Source organism: Rhinolophus sinicus, linkage group LG04 (genome assembly GCF_036562045.2).
Source record: "Rhinolophus sinicus isolate RSC01 linkage group LG04, ASM3656204v1, whole genome shotgun sequence".
Classification (NCBI taxonomy): Eukaryota; Metazoa; Chordata; class Mammalia; order Chiroptera; family Rhinolophidae; genus Rhinolophus; species Rhinolophus sinicus.
Window position 1 is genome coordinate 71,348,207 of NC_133754.1, and position 23,013 is coordinate 71,371,219.

The following is a 23,013-nucleotide window of genomic DNA, read 5'->3' on the forward strand; positions in this document are numbered from 1 at the left end:
GGATCACTTATTTATAGCCTCTTAGTGTTTGAGTTTCCTATTTATAAAAGTAAGTAATAGAATTTTTCTTCTGGGACTACTGTGAGAATTGAATATAACATAGGAAAAACATGAGCAAGGTAGCTGGTCCTCAAAAACATCGTCACTTTTATAGTGAGGAAAAGGTGGTAGAGGCAAATGAGCTTTCCTAGTTTTTATCTCCTAAAACTAAAATTTTATAATCTCATGATATAGGTACTTAAGATGGAAGAAGGAGGAGCTGGACTTCTCTACCATCACAGTACTAGTTACAGACATTTAGACACATGACCCCTGGGCAGATTCCTGAAAAACCAGGCCAACACAGCACTTTCCCTAATCTCTAATGTACATTTTTATGGAGGGTTACCAACTCTATCCAAATTCTCCCCATTGGCAGAAATTTCCTCTAAGTCCAGACCCTCAACAAGCATAACAAGTAAATTTACAGCTTGTATTCAGTTCAACTGAAATGAGGTTTCGTTTTGTTTTGTTTTGTTTTACATTTTGGAAGGTTTTTAAGTTCCTACAATGCTGAGAAACATCATATACATAAATACATGCATACATACACACACATACATACATACAAATATATGAATGAATTATGAAATATACACATATATACACACATATTTATGAATTATTGATGGCATCCAACTATTCCTTGGGTCATGAATAATCTTACCAAGCAGTAACCAATCTCCTACAATGCATACATCAGTTATTTAATTCCTTGAATATAAATATTTCCAAACAGAAGCTATGTCAAATGCATAGTTTTGAGATTTCTTTAAAAAAGAAAAAGAAAAATCCATATGTCAAATGATCAATGCTGTATATATTTATTACATTAAAAATACGTCCTTTGCACTACTATGTTTGCTATGTGCTACATATTTTCCATTTCAAATATGCAGTGAGAAATATTTCCCAGTGGGAAGACATTTAGGCAGTGTTATATCAATTATACATAATTTGATTTATTCCTGAGTATGATATACTTTATTTCATTTTAAAAGTAATTGTTATATACTCAGGACCATTTAAACGTTCTTGTTAAATAACAGGAAGTAGTTTACTCACAACTTAATAAGTTAAAGAATGTCTGTACTTTTGAAAAAGTCCTAAAGAACTTAGTCATCACAAGGTCACGGGTCAGTTAAAATTATAGTTGATAAAATTATTAGATAACATGTTTTTCCTGTTAACAGATTTAATTATCTGCTGTTTGAGCTGCAAATTTTACTCTGAATTCTCTTTGTACTATGAAGTAGGAAAGTGCACTGTACACCAACTGTCCCCCATATCCCCAAATAACTGCCCAGCACAGCCTTTCACGGACATTTACAGTGAACCAAAGAAAAGAGTATTTGTGTAGATATACTTGGAATCCCTTAAATACTTGAATGTACCAAGTGAAAGTTATATCACATAATACTCCAAAGAGTATAGCAACTTTTTAAGAAAAAGAAATAGTGACCCCAAAATATTAGGTTGGTTCACAAGTAATTGTGGTTTTTGCAATTATTTTTAACCTTAAGTCACAATCACTTTTGTACCAATCTACTACTTGCTTTAAAGTTTCTCAATATAATTTTACAAACCACAACAAAAGTGACAGAATAACCAATAACAATAATAGTAATTGTATATTACTATATGCCGGCCTTAGTAATAAAACATTTATATTAACTAAGTCATGTAATCACAATAACTTTAAGAAGTTTCTATTTAATGTTCTCATAACTGAGAAGCGGCAAAGTAGAGAACCTCTTCTAACGCTGAAATATTTATTTTAGCTAGCAATTGCATTCCCAGGAAGTTTCACATTTGTAACCTAGGAAAGAAAGCTGGTAATTGGTTTCAGTTAATTTTATTTATATTCCTTTTGGAGGCATAGGGTTTATTGTATTTTGGTTTAGATACACAAGAGGGTTGAAAATTATTTTTTGAGAATTGGGCATTGGGAAAGGGGATAAAGATAGCTATAGATCACCTAATTTTCTCTCTTTAAAATCCTTTTTAGTTCCTTTTCTAAACAAAGTAAGATAAGTACCAAAAGATTAATCTTAAACACACAGTGATTATGTGAGAATTATTTGAAAATGGTATGATTTCAAAAGTGTAAAATTTTAAGTTAAATTATGAAATTCCATCTAACATAATATAGGATACAAGTAAAAATTTTAAATATTTAAATTCTGAATATCTAACAATCTAAGATCATTAAATTATCATCCCTTATATAATTAGCTGATTTAAAATAAGAATAATTATTGTCTTCTAAAGTTGTTTATATTTTTCTTAAGTAAATAAGATTCATTTTGATTAAATGTGTTGGCTAAACACCAAAATATTTCCATGGTATTCACATTACATACAAAATTCAAGGGGAAAAATAAAGTCATATTACAGAATAAGAGATAGATGCTGAAATAGAGGACTCTTAAGGAAGTAATAAACATCTGCTTAAGGTGCTTTCCAATTCTTTACTGAAATATAGCACACAAATACAAAGTTATTAAAAATAAGATATAAATGACTCTCAATGAGAATACCAATTTACCATATCATTATACGTAGGCTAGTTGATAAATAAGCCTGTGACAACCTCAGAATTATTTCTAGAAAATCAACAAACTGAAAGATATATTCTGAATGGTCAAAAACTTGGAAAACACCCAAGTTTATAATAGTTGACACTTTATAATACTTGACATTTTTCATTATTATTAAAAATAATATATGCTAATTCTAGGAATCGAGAAAATGTGACAAAATATAGTGAGTGATAAAATTATTAAACATACAAATTCCCTGACCAGATATATATTTTCAGCATTTTGGTGAAATGAAACATTACAAAATAGACTCCATATATATTTAGAAGTTGTTTATGCACTAAACATGCAATATTGAGCATTTCCTTAAGGAAATGGATTTACCTTAATATTTTTATTATTGGAAATTTAGTTTTCTCAATGTTCTTAATTAAAAATAGATGTCAAATCAAGCTCCAATTGCTTTCATTGATCTGTTTTGTGTCTATGTGTTTTATTAATTAATGTTACATGTGAATATATAAAGTTATTACCTTGACTTCATCCCCCAAATGAAAAACAATTATAACCATTATAAAATACCACATGTATAGTTATTCACATGATATGTTTCAACTTTATTTTTAGAGTAAATCTTCAGAATAGTTTTATAACTTCACACAATACATATATTTGGCAGAAATTTTATATACTAATACTATATATATATATATATATCACTTAAATATAATTTTATATTTTGTAATTCTATTTCCTAGTTCATCCTGCTTTTATGTTTAGAGTTACATTAAATTTTTTTCAATAATAATTTATAGGCTCACTTTAAATGACTTGGAAGATAACAATTTTTTTATCCTCTAATCCTTAAAAAAAAAAAACCCTATAAAGTGGTCCAATATAATAATAGAGATCATTCTTTCAAATGAAGAAAATATCATATACTTAAGGTTATATCAAGATAACAAAATAAATCATCTGAAAATATTCCCAATATAAATATCCTGAAATGACATAGTATAACACTATTTTAAATGCACAACTGAATTATCTGGAAAATAAGGGAAACCATCTGGCCCCCAAATCAAGAATAAGCTGAAAAACAAAGTAAGAAGTACATAGGCTGGGGCTCTGAGAAATTTGAGTCATAATTGAGATTATGGTATAAAGCCAGGACACTTGGAAAAGCTACCTCACCATTGAGAGGATGGTCTCAGAATAAAATTCCACCAGCCCAGGATGAGTTGAAGGAAGTTTGTTCACCTTCACAAGAGTCCTGGGTGAAAAAAATGAATGTCCTGAAATGAATGCCACTTCAACATTCTGAGAACGCTGAGTGAGAAATCAACACAAAAATCAGTTCCTTTCCACAGAAATAAAAGGTTATCTGTTATAGTGGAAAACATTCTCAAAGAGATCTTGCTGCATTCCCATATATAAACTCCCACTTATAAGGCTCAAAAAACAAACAAACAAAAAAAAAACCTCCGGCTCCTGAATAATATCTGCAAGGAAACAATGCACCAGATAAGGAAATCTGCAGAAGTAACACAAGATTAGGCATCTGAGAACTTCTGTTAATGGAATTCTAATTGACGTTTTAAAATGAAAATATAAAATAAGTCAAGGCATAAAAAGAGAAATTATATTATAAAAACCAGGTAGCTTTAGAAAGAAAAATATAATTTAAAATAAAATCGCTAATAAATTATCATAAAAGGATACTATAGACAGCTGGAGAAGGAATTTTTCTATTGAAACGTCAATCTGAGGATACTACAAAGAAGGAAGAAAAGGGAGATAAATAAATATGTAATTCCAAAATCAGTTAGAAGAGCATGAGAAAAAACATGAAAACCTTTAACTAATACTTGGTGTTCTGAAAGGAAAGAAAGAGAAGAACAGAGATGCAATATTCAAAGAATTGATGAGAAAGAATTTTCCAGATTTAATGAAATACATGAATCTTCATATGCAAAAACCAAATTGTTCCTGAACATGATAATTAAAAACACACCTCACCTTAATGCATTATGAAATTGCAGAATTTCAAAATCTAGGGGATCTATTTACAACAGAGAAAAACGTTACCAATCTAAAAATGATGGTGTCAGTAATCTTGTCAACAGCAAGAAAAAGAAGCCAAAAAGCATTAGAAAAACGTCTTCAAGTGTTGAGAGGAAACAACTTGACATCTGAATTTCTAGAGTCAGCAAATTACTATTTAAGAGAGAGAAAATATATAGATGTTTAGATGAAAATTCTGAAAGATATTACCACTAATAATTTGTCCATAAAAGGACTTTCTTCAGGAATAAAGTAATTGAACCCTAAAGCAATGACTGAGAACACAAGAAAGATGTGTTCTCACTTTACAAACTTTGCTTAAAACCAAATAAGCATTGATAATATGAAACAAAAAATATTGACTATATTTAGAATTTTAAAAGAATTTAGAACTATAACAATGGGCGAAAAATAGTAAGACTGGAGGAAAAGTGAATTGATTTTAAGCTACATAAGGTTTTGGGAAGTGGGAGTTAGAGATAGTTTCAGAAATAGTTTTTTTGAGTGTGGATATTATAATTTTAAGAATTCAAGTAATAAAGGGAAAATAATATAAACAGAGAAAAACTTCAAAATATTTCTCAGTAAAAGGAAAAATTTCATTAAATTATTTGGAATAAAATGGAAACAGTTCCCAATTTTTGATTCCCTAGATAATTTTTAAAAATTATATGTATTAACAATAAAAACTAAGACTTATATGGCTCTTAAATTTTGCCAAGCATTTCTCTAAGCACTGCATTCATACTGTCTCATTTAATAGTTAATAAGTAAAGACTATGTAAGTAATGTTAAAACATTAGAAAAAAATTAAAGCACTTTTTTTCCTAGAAAAATATAATTTACTAAAACTATCTCAAGAAAAAAAGGAAAATATGAAAAAAATCTATAAATATTAAATAAAGTAATTTTGGGGGAAGTTCCGAGTAGAAGAACAGAATTTCAGCATGGCTGAAGACTGTACTTAGAAAGAAATAAGATAAGTATGCTTCATACCCCTAAGGAATTCCTGTTCAATATATTGGGTACACACATGTCAAGCCTGACTAGAAACTACAAATCCAAATACAGGGTGATAACTAATTCATGGAAGAGAGGGATTAAGGATTGCCTTGGGCCCTGAAAGTTGTGCTCTGAATAATCCATGAGACATTAATGCATCCAGCCGTCAGTGTGAACGCTGCATGCGAGGGGTATGTAGTCTACAACTTGAAAATATTATACACAGAGACCTTGGGGAACAAAACTGCGATGCTTTATTCCAAAAGTATTTATATAGTGAAATAAATGGGGAGGAATTTTAACTTGAGTACACAGGTGTTCGGATCAAACTTCTGTTTTCTTATACATGCTTGATATACAAATTGTTAAATATAAAGAAACAACACAGAGTTGTACTGTTTGTGTGAGAGAAAGAAGTATCTACCATCAATGTTAAATATATACCTTTTCATTTCTAAAAGTTGCAACACTATAAATCAAGAACTTTTTAATGTAAATAACATTGTAATACTTCCATTAATTAAGCAAATAAAAGAATGATGATTAATTCTTAAACTTGCATTTAACCCATCAATTTTATTATTTTGCAGTCAACAGCTGGCCTCAGTGTGCCCTTATTTAAATTCAAGAGTCTTAACTAGTAATCTCTTATATTCTATTTGAATTAAACCTCCACAGTTTTATGATTTGCACTTCAAACTTATGCATTCACGTTCACTACACAAACACAGGATTCATTTGGTAAGTAAAAGTGTCTTAAATTACATTAACATTACATTTGACTAAGCAATTTAACTAGGTATATAAATTCCTTTTGTAACCGTCTTACAAATTTAAAAAATATATATTGCTTCTTAGTGAATTTGATACAAATTTTTGAAGAATATCTGAAGCAATGTTCTTGTCATATTCTGAAAATTCAATGTATCTTCAATTACAAATCTTGTAGTTCTGATATATTCAGTATTAGGTCATTTTTTTGTTTAACCTCAAACATTGTGAGTTCCTTTGTGCAGAGGGAATAAATGTAATTTTCTTTTAAAGTGAACTGAAACCTGATTTAAAAAAAATAGTTCTTTTGTCAAACTATAATCTATTGTTTCAGTTAGAGAGAAATCACACGCAGAAAAGAGTATAAAGGGACTCCATGAAATTATTATGACAAGAAGAAATGCCAAGACAATAGGATTAAAAAGTATTGTCTTCCTTCTTCAAGAATGATGTGAACTCCAAAATAACTTGACATTTTCGTGTCCAAGCTGTAAAGTATTTTAAATGCTATATAGTTGACTACCATGTACATTTATAGCAAAATTAAAATGTTTTCTTATTAAATAACCTGATGAACACTGAAGTTTTATCTATATTAATGAGCTTATTTGCTGACTCAATTGTTCATTCTTTCCAGTTTCTTCACAGAAGTACAATATTCTCATGTTTAGTAAAGGTCACTATAAATTATAGCATGAAGTGAATATAATAGAAAAAAGGTCACTTTATTTTCATCATAACCATGTTTCAGTGCAGCAAATGTTGTTGGAAGAGGAATGTTGGATGATTCTATCTTGTGCATTTTTCTAGTTGCTATAAGTGCACAATGAAATAAATACATGTAAATAATGTAGAAAATAAAATGAATGTAAAAGAATTGTGCTCTTATGCCACTAACCTCATTAACCTTAGGAGCACCCATAGGTGTGAGATGGAGAGAGAGAGAGAGAGAGAGAGAGAGAGAGAGAGAGAGAGAGAGAGACTGATTGTTGTGGACGACAACCCACAGCAAGTGTGGGACTAGCTGACACTTAATGTAGACTGCCAAGGATAAGCCTGACTGGGTTTTCTCACATGGTAGTATGGGGGAAGAAGGAACTTTCCTCTACCTTCAAGGTTCTTTTGGCTGGTCTAATAATCAAATAGACATGAGACAGATTAACAAGAGAAAACGACCAAATTTAATCACGTACATATAAATATATATGGGAACCCTTCATACATGAGAGAGTCAGAGACCCATCATACATGAGAGGTTCAGAGCCAGAAAGGGAAATTGAGGTATACAGGACATTCTCAGCTAGGGATGAGGTAAGGTACTCTGGGGTTTCAAAATTTCATTACAGGGAAAGCACATGTTCAGTAATTATTAGTTTGCCCTGCCATATAGATAGGTAAAAAGGCATTTCTGGTGGTAACTCTTACCATGGGCCAGGCTTCTAATTTAAATTATTTTAGATAGTTAAAGGGGGAGCAGAAGCTTCTCTTGAGCCCTCAGGGTCTTGGTTGCCTCGAGCTCAAAATAATCCACATACCAGTGATGCATATCTTGGGGTGGCTCTTTCTGAACCTCCACAGTAGGAAATATGAATATGATAGATACACATATATATGTAAAAATGTTATGAATTAAATTATCATTTAAAAATATTAAATAGAGCCTTCCTACAAAAGATCCTGAACTTTCCTTTTTATAGCTGAATTCCAGTAAGGGAGACAGTCGTTACAAATTAAGTCCCTCCCTCACTTGCCGAAAACAACTAACCCTACTGGATTATAAATGTATACTTTTTAGGAACATCAGAAATTTGCCAAGATAGTGAGGACCGGTCGAAACAATAGGGAAAGGTAGTCCCATACAAGCCCGCAAAGCCAGGAGCACCCAAGTTGATTTAGTACAAGAAGATTTACCACTCAGGTGAAGCTGGCTTCAGTTTTAGAGTCTTGTGCAATAAAACAGACATCTGAGGCCAAGATCTAATCAAGTCATGCACCCTAAGAAGTGACCTCCCACATTAAGTTGAGATGCCCTTAGTACAAGGCTGAAACAAAAGGAAACCAGCAATCTAATATGCCATGAAGCATCATAGCTACACTTGTTTACCAAACCCTGGGGATATATAAGAAAAAATTAGAATACATGACAAAAATAATAATTAAAAGGAGGAAGTCAACAGAGATAACATGTTATGGATTCTTATTGATGATGGGGAGAATTGTTAGGGTTTGCTTTACTTTAGACTTTGATTAATTTTGAACATATTCTGTAGTTTCTAAGTATGAATGGTTTTATTCACAATACTTTTGACATCAAATTTGTGGATTTTTTCCACCCAACCAATTCTCCAACAGCTGAACACCAACTGGGTGTGCTACAATTTAATTCAGTTCTGACACTAACTACTGTAGTTAAGGCAGACTCCAAAAGTTAGGGACTCAAACTCATAAAACTGCCCCCCCCCTTAGATGCCAATCACAAGCTCCAGCCTCTGATACTTTTGACTAATCAGCTATATTTCGGAGGTTTCCATGACACTCTTCCTATATTCAATAATTTGCTATAACAGCTCATAGAACACAGGAAGACTCTTTATTCACTATTACTGATTTACTGTAAAGGATACAAGTCAGGAACAACCAAATGGAAGAGAGATGCATAGGGCAAAATATGGATGAGGAGGCACAGAATTTCTATACCCTTTCCAAGGGTGCACCTCAATGTGTTCACCAACTTGGAAGTTCTCTAAATATCACTGTTTAGGAAGATCCATTATGCAGGCATGAGTAAATTAAATATTGGTGGTTAACTAAGTCTCCAGCCCTTCTCCCCTCCTCAGAGATCAGGGCTTGGTTGTTTCTTTAACAATCAGCCTCCATCCTGAGCTACTTAGGGGTCCACTGAGAATCATCTTATTAGTAAACACTCAGGTATGGTTGAAAGGCACTTATTATAAATAACAAAGACACTCTTATCACTCAGGAAATTCCAAGGTGTTATGAGCTCTTATATTAGAAACAAAGGACCAAGACCAAATATAGATTTCTTCTTATATCACAATATCACACTATGACAACAGCTAAATGAATTGAAAGAGTACACTAGAGATTTAAAAAAATAAATGAGTTAAAAAAATCAAGCAATCTCAAAGGCAACATAAAAGAGAAAACTTGAAATAGAATAGGTGTGACAAATAGAAAGCCAAAATTAAATCGGTGAATACACAACCAATATGACTAATGATATTACATAAATGGAATAAATACACTAATTAGAAGAGCAATATTGTGATATTGGATTTAAAAGTTCAACTGTAAGTTGTTTACAAAACAAACAAATAGACTGAAAGCAACTGGATGTATAAAGAGGTAGTATATTGATACTAAGCTAAAGAGAGCTGATGTAGGTATGCTATTATTGGATAATACAGGTTTTAAAGTAAAATAGCATTAATAGAAATTAACAGGATCATTTCATAATGATATTCTGGCTTGTTTTCGTGTCTCATTTTTCTGTCAAATACTAAATGAGGTATTTAGAAGATCTTGCACTATGTTTTTGAGATTTCTCTCTTCTTGTGGTTATGATTTCTTTTATTTCTAGGCTAAAACTGCAGTTTTAAATTATTAGTTCTCAGTAAATTAAAAACTTTTATCATTGTAAACTAATCCTCATTATTTTCTTTTTTTTTACCTTAAAATCTATTTTGTGCAATAATAACATCTTGTATGCTATGTCTTTATCCAATCATACGCTTTATGCATTTGTGTGCAAGTGGTATAATACTGGGGGTGCCAAAAAATGTATACAAGTGGACATTTTGGTCAACGTTGCTCAAGCAGTAGTTCACCATAATCAGAACTGTCTGGACGCTGATGGTAACCACTTTGAGCACCTCTTGAAATTGCAGAAGTCAAATGTGACTTGTATTCATCTTTTGTTATCGGTATATATTGAGTTTTACAATTTTAATACAGTTCTCTTTTCTTAAAATGTGTATACATTTTTTGGCACCCTCTGTATATATGTAATTGGAATCTAAATAAAAGATGGTGTAGAGAATAAAGAAAGAATCTTTAAAAGCATAGCAAACAAAAAATTCCCAAATGCAGTTTAAAAATCAAAATTAAAAGAATGTCCCAACTAAGATAATTGTTTTATGAATAATTTTTGAATACCAACCAGGACAATTACAAAGAAACCCTACTGGGTACATTATAATTAAAACCAAAGGTAAAGAGAAAAAAAAGTCTTAAAAAGAGACAGACAAAAGACACATTGCATGTAAGAGCACAGCGATATAAATTACTGTTGATTTCTCATTAGAAAAAAAAGGACATCAACGGATAATGGAAGTCGTCTATAAAATAATTCATTAAAAAAAATCCATCAACCAAGTTTTCTATATGCAGTGAAAATATATGTCAAAGACAAAAGTAAAACACAGAAATTTTCAAAAAACCTGCATTTGTACTTATTTTTGCTAACCAAAAGAAATCCAAAGAGATTTCTTGAAAAAAGTGAAGTGGTCTAACTTGAATTTTCAGAAAACAGGGGATACTCTGCTTTATAAGATTTAGCTTAGAAAAAGTTTCATAGAAAGCTCTACTGCAGATAGTGGGGGGAAAGCCGTGTACTATATAGAGCTGGCACTCCATATTCGCAGGTTACACACCTGTGGATTCTACCAACCCGGGATTAAAAATATTAGGAAAAATGGTGCATTGTTGCTGAAATGTGGTATATAGTTAGGCTTCTGATGGTTCCATCTCTACTGAAAATGTACTCACTTTTTCTTGTCATTATTCCCTAAATAACTTAGTATAACAATTTTTTACATAGTGTTTGCATTGTATTAGGTATTATACCATAAAGAAGATTTAAAATATATAAAAGGATGTGCATAGATTACATGCAAATACTATTAAATTTTACATAAGGGATTTGAGCACCCTATTTTGGTATCCAGGGGGTTCTAGAAGTAATCCTCAGTGGATACCAAGGGACAACAGTGTATACACATATATGTGTACCTCATTATATTGTGCTGTGCACATAATTGCATATTTTACAATTTCAAGGTTTCTGGCAACCCGGAGTTCAAAAATATTATGACTCACTGAAGGCTTAGATGATGGTTAGCTCTTTTTAGCAATAAAGTATTTTTAATTAAAGTACGTACATTGGTTTCTTTTTTAGACACGCTATTGCACACTTAATACCCAATAGTATAGTGTAAAAATAACTTAGATAGGCACTGGGAAACTAAATATTCATGTGACTTTTCTTATTGGGATATTTGCTATATTATGGTGGTCTGGGACCAAACCCACAAAATCTCCAAGTTATGCCTGTATTATTTTTTAAACAAAAAAGACTGAGATACAAATGGTAGACTAGTGCTCAATATATAGTATTTTCTGAGAACATAAAAGGCTGCACTTTTATCCGAAAAAACACATTGCCCAGTCCTTTTGCTGTTTCAAGACCATGTAACCAGTTATGATCAGTGGGCTGTGAGCATAAGAGATCATAAGTCAGTGTACTTGCTCTTGAATGATTCCCTCTCCTTCTCTTCTGTTCTGCGGTGGAGGGCAGAGCCTTGTATTCCAGATGGTATCAAAAAGAAAGACGAAGACTTTCAGCCCATGTCCCTAAGTGATTAATAGAGCAGCACTGGGGCACTCACGCTTCCTGGCTATCAACAATAGGTTAGATATAAAGTGCAATCAAGAAATAACTATATGGTTAAACCACTGATATTCCAGGGTTAATTTCTTAGTTCAGCTTAGTCTAGACCAAACTGCGGCCCGCGATCCATTTTTTATTGGCCCGCAGCAAATTTCAAAAACATATTTAGTTTACTTAAATAAACCAGGTGAGGCAATACATACTTCACCTCGAGTGAGTGGCCTGGCTGTTTGTGTATTTTACCGCATATGGCCCTTGGTGAAAAACGTTGAAAAAATTTGGACACCCCTGGTCTAGAGTATCTTAATATGGTCCAGAGCTGTGTAAGTAGAGCAATCATTAGTATAAAAGAGGAAGAAGTATATTTTTAAACATATATGTATGAAGTGACAACAATGCTAATAGGAAGGGGAAATGGAGAACTGGAGATCAGGAGACAGGAGGGCATGTATATAAATATGTACTGTATGAACTGTTTCTAACTATGTCAAATATATGTGATGCTATATAGGTATTGATAAGATATATTTATTCTCAAAGGAGAGAAAAAGTAGGTGAATCTGATAACCATGGATTCTAAAATACTAGTGTATTTCTATCTGGACTTGTATGTGGTTCACAGAAATGCAAATTGTGAAATTACTAAAAAGCACTACACTGTAACAGGCAAACTGAGGAGGAGTTTGATATTACACAGAAGTGTCATGGTCTCCAGGTTGACATCCAATGAGAGGATATATTCATCTGATACTGCAGTTGAAAATTTTTATCAAAATTAGTTTTCAAGCCTCTCTATGTCCAAAGAATGCATAACCTTGGTTCTTAGAAACAACAAAAGTAGACATAAATCTTTAATATTAAAGCAAAAATTATACAGAAGATGAACCAAAGTGTAAGTCTTTAAGTATTAAACAAACAGCCATTTATTATTTTATGGACCATATCAGGAATGTGAGGCATCCTTAATATAATTAAGAGTTAATACCACAAATGAATTGTGGACAAAAATGGAAAACTCAGTAAAGAATAATACAAAAAACAATCAATATGATGTAGAAAATGAGAATCTAGACTTTCACAGTACAGCCGCAAATCAGGAAAATCTGACACATATAGAAAGATAAACGTAGATCAAACCAGAAGAAAGACATGTTTTCTTCATAAAAATATCACTATCTGAAATGTTATTATGGAATTATTTGCTTGTATGTTTATTGTTTTTCTTTCCAATAAAATATAACCTCCAAGATTGCAGGACTACAGTTTATCATTTTCATAAATGAATTTTTATCTCTTAGAACAGTATCTGGCATATAAAGTCACTCAATAAAACATTCCAGTTTAAATTAAAGATCATTATCTTAATGTTTTTCTCTAGTTATCAAATAAAAAGGAATAAGAAATATATAAGAGACCCATGGGATCACTGAGCAATTAAACTCACTGATTGCCTATGAATGCCATAAATGCAAAATATTACAGATGATAATATAAATATCATAAAAAGTAAATTATATATGTAAATATATATACATATATGCATAGGTGTGATATAGTCACTTTAGTTTGGTGGTCTGGACCTGAACCTGCAATATCTCCCAGGTATGCCTGTATTATTTTTCCAAAAAAACAAAACTGAGATGCAACTGGAAGACTCATGCTCAATATATTTTATTTTCTGGACACATAAAAGGCTACATTTTTTTCAGGAGGAACATAATGCCATTTAAACTCTTCTAGCAATGCTATTTCTCTTAGCTGAAATAGTAGCAGGACAACCAAAATTAGTAGTAGTAGTAGTAATAGTAGTAGTAATAATAATAATTATTATTATTATAACAATAAATAAATAAATTCTTAGTATTCCTCTGAAACACCAATCTTGTTTCCACATGAATGCCTTTAAACTTAACTGTCTACCCTACTTGGAATGCTCATTCCCTGGATCTTTATATGGCTGGCTCCTTCTCAACCTTCAGATCTATGAATAAATATTTTCTTTCCTCAGAAGTCTCCCCTTATTATCCTATCAATCATATACCTGCACCTCCCACCCCAGTTAGCCTCTAACCCCAGACACTGCTTTATGTTTTTGACACACTAAGCACTTTCTCAAAACAAGTTATTTATTCATTTGGCCCCCTTTGGATTATTTGTCTTTTCCTGGTAGAACAGTGAACTAAGAGTAGGAAACTTCCTTGTCTGTAATGTTTACTTGGCACCTGAGTCCCTAGGAGCAATGCTTGAAAAACAGCATGCCCCTAGTCAATATTTTCAAATGTCATGAAATGAATAGAAGCACTTAGAGATAAAGTCAATATATGTTTATCATTTCATTCTTTGGTAGGAGTTAGGGGTTAAGAACTGGAGGGTCCTAAAATCACACTACTTGACGGATCCTCATCTGTCATCTTCCATTTCTGTGGCCCTCAGTTTGTTAATACCCAAAAAGGGAAAAAACAAACATTGCTGTATTGAATTACACTACGCTAGTTATTGTGAGTAGCAAAAAAGCTTAATATAAGTTATCTTTACTATATTAATAAACAAATCAAATGATTTTATAGATACATAATATATGCGGTATTTTCAAGATTATAAGAGAAATCAAAAGAATTGAGATTACTCCATGATTCTTTTATTCACTAAAGACATTAGAAATAACACATTCTAAATTAACTATAAAAGGCAGAGCACATGTACAAAAAGTAATCAATCTGTAATGCCCATGAATTTCAGAAAAGAAAAACAAAACACAACTGGGAATCCAGCCAATCATCTAAATATAGCATTTTTCATCTGCTGGTGAAATTATGCTGTAAAAGCTCAGTAAAGAAAGCAAGATTATGCATATTCATATAATGCTTCAGTGAAGATGATAAATGAAACACAGGCACAAAATCATTCATTGAATATGACATGATTACATTTATTTCCATACTTACCTGACAAAAGAGATTACTATGTAAAATTCTTACATATCTTTTAGGAGAAAAATGTCTAAATTTCTGAATAATAACAAAAACAGAACATGCATTTTAAAAGCTGTCAAATATTATACGATTTCAATGTGCTTTTCTTTTTTTTAATTAAGAAAACCAGAATAAACATAAAATCTTACAAGATGAGTAGGTATCTGATTCCCTGAAGATTTCAGGAACTTGGCTTTGGCAATGCTTAACAATGATAAGCAAATTATATTTTTTTATGTTTTAATGAGTTTTCCAAGTAAAAATTAGGTAGTCTTTAACAGTTTTCTGTCTAACTGATTGAGTGGTTTTTAAGCACAGAATAGCATTATTTTAAGAGATGCTCAAACTTCTTTTGTTCAGAAAACATGCTGTTAGTGTATTATATCAAAGTGAAGGGGCTTTGATGATACAGTATAATTATAATTCATCAAAGTAACAACACTTTGATTATGCTATATATTAAATACATCACTAAAATTCTCATCTCTCTGATAGCAATGTAAAACAACTCCTACCAAAAACTCTGTTTTGGTTAAATTAGTTCTCTTCAATACTAGACATTCATTTTTATATGCAAACACCTGTTTGAAACTGGCAAAGCAAATTCAGGTGAACAAATTCGGCAAAAGTAGATCAACATGAAAGTAAAAGTGTAGTTAAATAAATGCTTGCATATGTTTTTACACATAACAAAAATAACTCATGACAATTGTATAAAAAATCAAAAGTATAGAAAATCACAAAGAAAGTAATAGATGTCTATACCACCACCAGACATAAGCACCAAAACATTTGATGCATCCCTCAAATCTTTTTCTCTTAAATTATTTTCTATATATTCTTGTATAAATATACATTAAAAATTATATAGATCAAAAGTACACAAATAATTGGATCATAAATATATTATAGGAATGTTCCACAAAATATATAAACGTTATATAGTATAAATGCATGTAAATGTTAAAATAATCGGATTCATTTAAAAATACTGTTGTCTAATATTTTTCGCTTAAAGCTGGTAAGCTCCTTTTTAAATAAATAAATTTGCATACCTAAACATTGTTTTCTTAACTGCATTAATTTAAATTAATTAATCCTCAATTGTACCTCATTTAAACAATTATTTTTCACTTTTAACACAAACTAAAAACTTTCTTGCATATACAACATAAGTTCCTAAGGACATTTCACATTATATCCTTGGAATAAATTACAAGTTATAAAATTGTTTGGATGAACAGGATATATAAGAAAGTAAAACTCTTCAGAAATGATACTCAGATATACATTTGCATCATTGTCATACTTTTGTTTTTCTGGAAGCAGGTGCTAAAATTGAGTCTGGGGTACAGGATGTTTATTAGGAAATAATATCTGTGAGAAGACAGGGGGCAGCAGGATTGAATGGAGGAGGCTGATCAGCAGTGCAGATCCAACATTTATTTCTCTTTCCTTTTCTCATTGCTTATCCAAGTTCTTTGCTCTCTCTTTTCTCTTTTGGTATGCTCATCTTATTTATTTTTAGGAGCTTATCATGTATTAAAGATACTAAACTTTTTTCTCTTACTGTATTTTTCAAAAAAATATCTAGGGCCCTTTAATATTGTTAACAATATAATCTATCTTTATGGTACAGTAACATATCTTTTAACACTGCTTTTATATGCTATTATAGACAAAATTTGTTTATCTTAATTTCAAACTTGCTATTGTTTATAAATAGAATATTATTGATTTTTGCACATTTAATTTGCTATCTTGCTGTTCTTTCTTACTCTTTCAAATAGTTTCTGAATAGATTCCACTGGTTTCTAAGTATGCAGGCTTAGCATCTATAAATTTCAACTATTCTTAAACATCAATTAGTTGATAACATTCAAGTCCAACAAGTTTGATGCCATAATGGAATGAGACATTGGTGAGTTCTTGTGGGAAAGAATGAGTGTATTTTACTTCCCTGAAAGTTGTGAATTTTTGTTGCTAGATGGTGAGACTGTGGCCGACTGGTTTCCCAAAATGGCCAGAGCAATACTTATGGTCCCTCATGCTCCTCCAGGACTTTGTCACTCCTTCATCAAGAGATGAGGGCAATCTCCCCTCCCTTTGTATAGGAAAGAGATGCCATGACAGCCTTCAGAAATGTAATACTGGATAAGTGACCCTAACTTCTAAGGCCAAGTCATAAAAGGTGGTTTGGTTTATACCTGGCTCTCTCATTCAGGATGTTTGCCCTTGGAGCTCCTGATGAAAGCCAGTCCACATAGAAAGGCAACTCATAGGTGTTCTGGCCAATGCACTGGTTAAATGGACATATACAAGATAAAGATGTTCTATTTTAATATTTTTGGCCTTAAATTTTATTTCTTCTCATATTATTTATCTTCTTTATTTCAATTCAAATGATATATTTTATCATTAGAATTTTTTTTTTATTTCACATAGATATCTTTTATAAAGCATATATTAAATCTTAACTTTTGATACTATCTGAATATCTCCATCTTTAATAGGAGAGTTTAACTCACATGGGCTGCCATGATTGCTATGTTTGAGCTTTGTTCTCTTATATAAGTTTATAATATTTTAAAAATCATGTTTAATTAAATTTATTACTTTTGCTATGTGAATTATATTATTCTGTTACTATTGATTTTTAAATGGGATAATGAAGTTTCATTTTATTTTTTAATTCTCCTAGAAGTTATATTCAACTTGAATAAAACACATTTGGCCCTTAATTTCTTTAATTATCTGTGTCAATATCTAAATGATACTTATTGGCTCTCAAACCCATATAAAATGCAGTAATTAGCTATAACTTGTTGATTGTTAATCACAAGTGAGCCACACTGCTAAGTATTTTATAAACAGGTCTCTTGATCTTCATCAGAAGCTAATGATATATGTATTTATTATTTTTATTTATCTTCAGAGAGATGAAGTAACATGTAAGGTCACATAGATATTAAGTGATAAAACTGGAATTCAGATTAACTTTGTCAAACTCCTAACTACAAGTTCTGCACCACTACATATTATTGCTATAAATTTTACTTCTTCACCAACTCAACTTCCTTTGCTCACTTAGAAAATACCATATCACAACTCTAGACTAAGTTCAAACACCATACCACTCCCAACGTACATACACATACAATGTGAATTTTACTTTGATTTTCCAAACATAGTTAATTGCTCCTTTTTTGTGCTTCCACATTTCCTGTTGCATAAATCTTTGAATATTTGCCATGATGTTTTATAACTAGAGATTGTCCTGCCTGCTTCTCTATGCCAAGCTGCAGTTACTCTGCATTCTCAATGTCTGCCACGTTCATTTACCCATAATAGGTCATGGGTGAGTCTTATCAAATGAACAAATGAATGGTTTAATATATTGTCTTGTATAACTGGAACTACACATCCAAGAGAGGTCTTGAATATGCCTGTGTTATAAAGTAAATGTGTTTTAACAGTATTTAACATATTTAACTAAAGGAAATCCAGATTGAAGCAAATTTACATTACTATTTAATTCAGATAGTATAGAAATGTCATATTTTTTTTCTTTCCTTGGGCAGATTGTTTTTGGCTATGGAATTGTGAAAAACATATTAGAATATATTGAAGTAAAATGAAACATAGTACTAACACATGCTGATCGCTACGCTATCAGGATCTTAGTGAATAGGATTTTAGCAAAACCAATAAATATTAACATCAATAAGGAAAAAGAAATGAAGTATCTAATTCTAAAACCTCAATGGAATTTTTATTTTTATTTCAGTTTCACTCACCGTTAACCTCAGAAAAGTTGACACTTCCTGAAGATATGAAGTGTGAAGGTCCTTGAGATACATGGCGCAATTGGAGGGCCCAGGAGGAGGAGTAACAGCAGTTCTTCTATCAAAGTTCCACTGTCAAAGATCATTTCCAGTTAATACTATAGGCTTTGCTGTATTAAACCATAATGCTTTTAATTATATTTATAGAGCTTATAATTAGGTTAATAGTTTAGAGAACAAATGACTCAAAATCACTTTCTTTGAAATTATTATCTACTAAAGCAGATGGCCTTATTAAAGAAATTAAGCTTTGTATAGAGATACAAAGAGCAACTGAAAAATCGTTCATTACTCACTTCAACTTCAGATATTATCACATTCAAAAGCACTCTAGTTTTCATCCACTCTACACTCCTTAGTAATGAACTGGATTAGATGTGCTTAAGTTCTTTTGTAGATGATAAACTATGGAGAACAAGCATTCCATTGTCTTCTATTTCACTTTGTTGAAATTATTGTTCTATAGACATAAGGACAGTCGATCCTTAAATTTTCACAGTTTATAATAATTTAAAAAATTACATTTAGCATACTTTCAATAAATCAACTGAGTTTTATATTTTTGCCTTCTTTCCACAAATAATATTTTACATTATGCTATAAATATATATAACTCTACCATACACTTAACTGATTGGCAAATAAAAACTCAGTACTATTTTAAGAATTTTTAAAGTAATTAAGAATTAAACAATTAAGAAAATAGTGAAAACTAATAAACTGTAAGTAGAATTCTATCATATGTAATGATCGAATTTTATGAAAAGCTGCTACATTTTTGTCCATCATCACTACTTTTCCTTACAAAATGCAATAGTTTTTTAAAGTTTGGTAAGACTTAGAAGCTCAAGTGCTATTTCTTTAAGCTAAATAATAATGTGATGTAAAGCAGTTTTCACAAACCTTTTTAGTTTATTAATTTATAATCTGATAACATATTTTTCCAGTTTACTTTTCATAAAATTTTGATAAATAAATGATTATAGCAGAAAATCATAATGAATGAAAAGTAGTATCATTTGTAGTTTTTTTCCATAAGAATATCAAGAATATTAGTTTTAAAATAACCACATACTTTTAACCTTTAATTGCAGTTCCCAAAGTTCTCATTTTGATATACAATATGATTTTAGATTGACATTTATAACTTCAATTCTTAAACTTCTAAATATCATATTTAATTCTCCCAATTATTAACGTAATAAGTATTTATCTTGGGAAATACAGACAACATTAAAAAGCAAATTGAAATTTCCAATTGTTATCTAATATTTAAGGTTTTGACCTACAATTACTCTATAAGTTTTTTAATAGAAACAACTCTATTTCCATATTCCAAAAGACAAAGAAAATGATGCAGGACAAAATACTGAATAATTGAGACATTAAAATTAACATATGCAAACCCATAGATATCACACATATAAAGGTAAACCTTTGAACTGGGAAAAGCAATATTTAAATCTATCTGTATAGTGCTTCTATATTGAACCACTATGGTATGCCTTTAATACATTCCTGAGTATATTCAATTAGCATTCTGCTAAACTTTCAGGGGGGAGGGGAGTGAGATGGATCTTTCACTGTCAATGGCCTCATTACAGATAATATTGAGCTCCCTTATTCTACTATATATTTTTATAAACTGAAAAGATGCCAAGTGGTAACCTGAAATATCAACTTGTTTCAAAACAGATCAACAAGTGAACAAACACTATGTGTTCATTAAAGAGTGATACATACACACACACACACACACACACACACATACACACTCACAGACAAAGACTTTGCAACCTCCCTCAGTAATTCATGCTGAGACTTCATTCTTTCATAGTTAAGAATTTTATTTTTTCTTATGACAAGGCAAAAATGTGCACATTTCAATTCAGGAACTGTCCTTTTATTTATTTCCCAAGAATATAGATCTTTTATACATTCAGACATGGGTTAGATATAGATAAAACTACAAAGGAAGCAAATTTGTCTTTAATCTTATCCTTTCTCACCTCTGCTGCACTCTTTTTTTCTCCTCTCCAAGAGGTCCCTAAATCCTCATAGCCCTACCTGCTGACATGAATCACAAACCCCAGCATCCATGTTTTGAGGCCCTTTTAGCTCCAAGAAGCTATTGTAAGTGCTTTACACACATCTCAAGTGAGCCTCAAAACAACTCTTTGAACTATGTATTAGCTTCCAAATTAAAAAAAAAAAAATGAAGTTTAAAGGATTTTATGCACAAGCTCATGTAGATAATTAGTAAATAGTGAAGCTATTATTTGAACCCTGGTCTCTGATTCCATATCTGTGTTTATAATCACTCTACCATATTGATTTTCTTAAAGGATACTCCCTGATCTGCATATTTCCGCTCCCGACCCTCTTGTTTTCAAAGCATTCCTATCTGAGTTACATTTTCTTGTACTTTTTCTTTGTGAGGAAATTAATGAGTGGCCCTTTCTAATATAAAATTAGCAAATGCTGAAAACCAAGGAAATTTTGTTCCAAAGAGCAAAAAAAATTTGGGCACAATGACAATATATTTAGAAAGAAATAACCCTGAATACACTTGAAATCACAACAAAAGTCCATTGTTTGAGCCTGGTTTCATGTAGGTCCAAGTAACAATAATGCTTCCTTCAAAGATGTATTTCCTCAAATTACATTGTAAGTCAGATGCCTGAGCCAAAAAATTCAAGGTGTTGTCCAAGGCACCAAGAGAGAAGGGCAGAAGGCCAAATTCTAGCAGACCAGAAAGAGCCTGAGAAATACCTAAGTGGACTGAAATTCAGGAGCCCAGCAAGCCTATAAAGGATTTACTGCATGGAGGGACATGGAATATAATTTGGGAAAAGAAGCTTTAATGAATGCACCCACAGGTGTTCTCACTAAGAAACGAACGTCAAAGAAAAGTACTGTTTTTAATACCTTGTGTAGGCAGTTACCGAAAGCAAGTGAGATGTTAACCTAAGCAAACAAATCAGAATTGGAGACTGCAATCACAATGATGAGAGCAAAAGAATTAAGGGTTTGGAACTTTCTATTTGAGTTTAAGTCTTGAAGAATCAAAAATAACTAGAAGTCAAAGCACAAGGTCAGACAGATAGGCTTTCTAGCAGAAGATAAAATATTATGAAGTCGGACAATTAAGTTTGAGAACTCATCCTAGAAAAAGTGCTGCATACCACATTGCTGAATATCACACAGTCACCTTCGAAGTACTTCCCTTGGGAAGCTATGCACCCATGCCAGCGCCCAGTCCACCCTTCAAAGCAATTTTGGAACTCTTTTTCTGGAATGGCCATCAGAGCTGGCGTTGTATTACCCTTGATGTCTGTCATTAAAATGTCTTCCTTTCAATATTTCCTTTTCTTTGGGTAAAGAAAGAAGTCATTGGGGGCCAAATCAGGTGAGTAGGGAGGGTGTTCCATTACAGTTATTTGTTTACTGGCTAAAAACTCCCTCACAGGAAGTGCCTTGTGAGTTGGTACATTGTTGTGATGTAAGAGCAATGAATTGTTGGTGAAAAGTTCATGTCGTCTAAGTTTTTCATGAAGCCTTTTTAGCACTTCCAAATAGTAAACTTGGTTAACTGTCCAGTTGGTAAAAATTCATAATGAATAATTCCTCTGATATAAAAAAAAAGGTTGGTAACATCATTGCAACAAGTTCGTGAACTTAATTGTCATACCCTGTATGTCATTATAACAGTATTCTACTTCCCGTTGAACTATAAACCTACCTGCTGTTGATGCATAACACACCATACCAAAACATAGTGGCTTAAAATAACACAAATATATTATTTCTCATGTTCTTTGGATTCATCTAGAGATTATTTTGGTCTTGTCTGGCTGCCTGGGCTTCATAGACTAAGATGGCTTCACTCATTGGCTGGGATTGCTGGGACAGCAAGGGCCTCTTTTCAGGTTGTCTTTCATTCTCTTTGATAACATGAGAGAAGGGTTCCCAGAAACAAGAGGGTTAATGACCAGGGACCTCTGCTTGCATTTCATCTGCTAATGTCCCATTGGCTAAAGCAAGTCAGTTGGCCACACTCAGATTCAAATAGGACCAAGCAATAAAAT

At 31.7% G+C, this 23,013-nt stretch overlaps 1 long non-coding RNA gene across 3 annotated transcripts in view; it reads left to right on the forward strand.

Moving 5' to 3' along the window:
• Nucleotides 1-19,554, forward strand: part of LOC141571304 (uncharacterized) — an 88,044-nt gene extending 68,490 nt beyond the window's left edge. For all 3 annotated transcript variants that reach the window (XR_012496066.1, XR_012496065.1, XR_012496067.1), the window contains one exon: nt 18,868-19,554. This is a non-coding gene — a long non-coding RNA (uncharacterized LOC141571304). The remainder of the gene's footprint in view (nt 1-18,867) is intronic.
• The last annotated feature ends 3,459 nt before the right edge of the window (nt 19,555-23,013 follow it).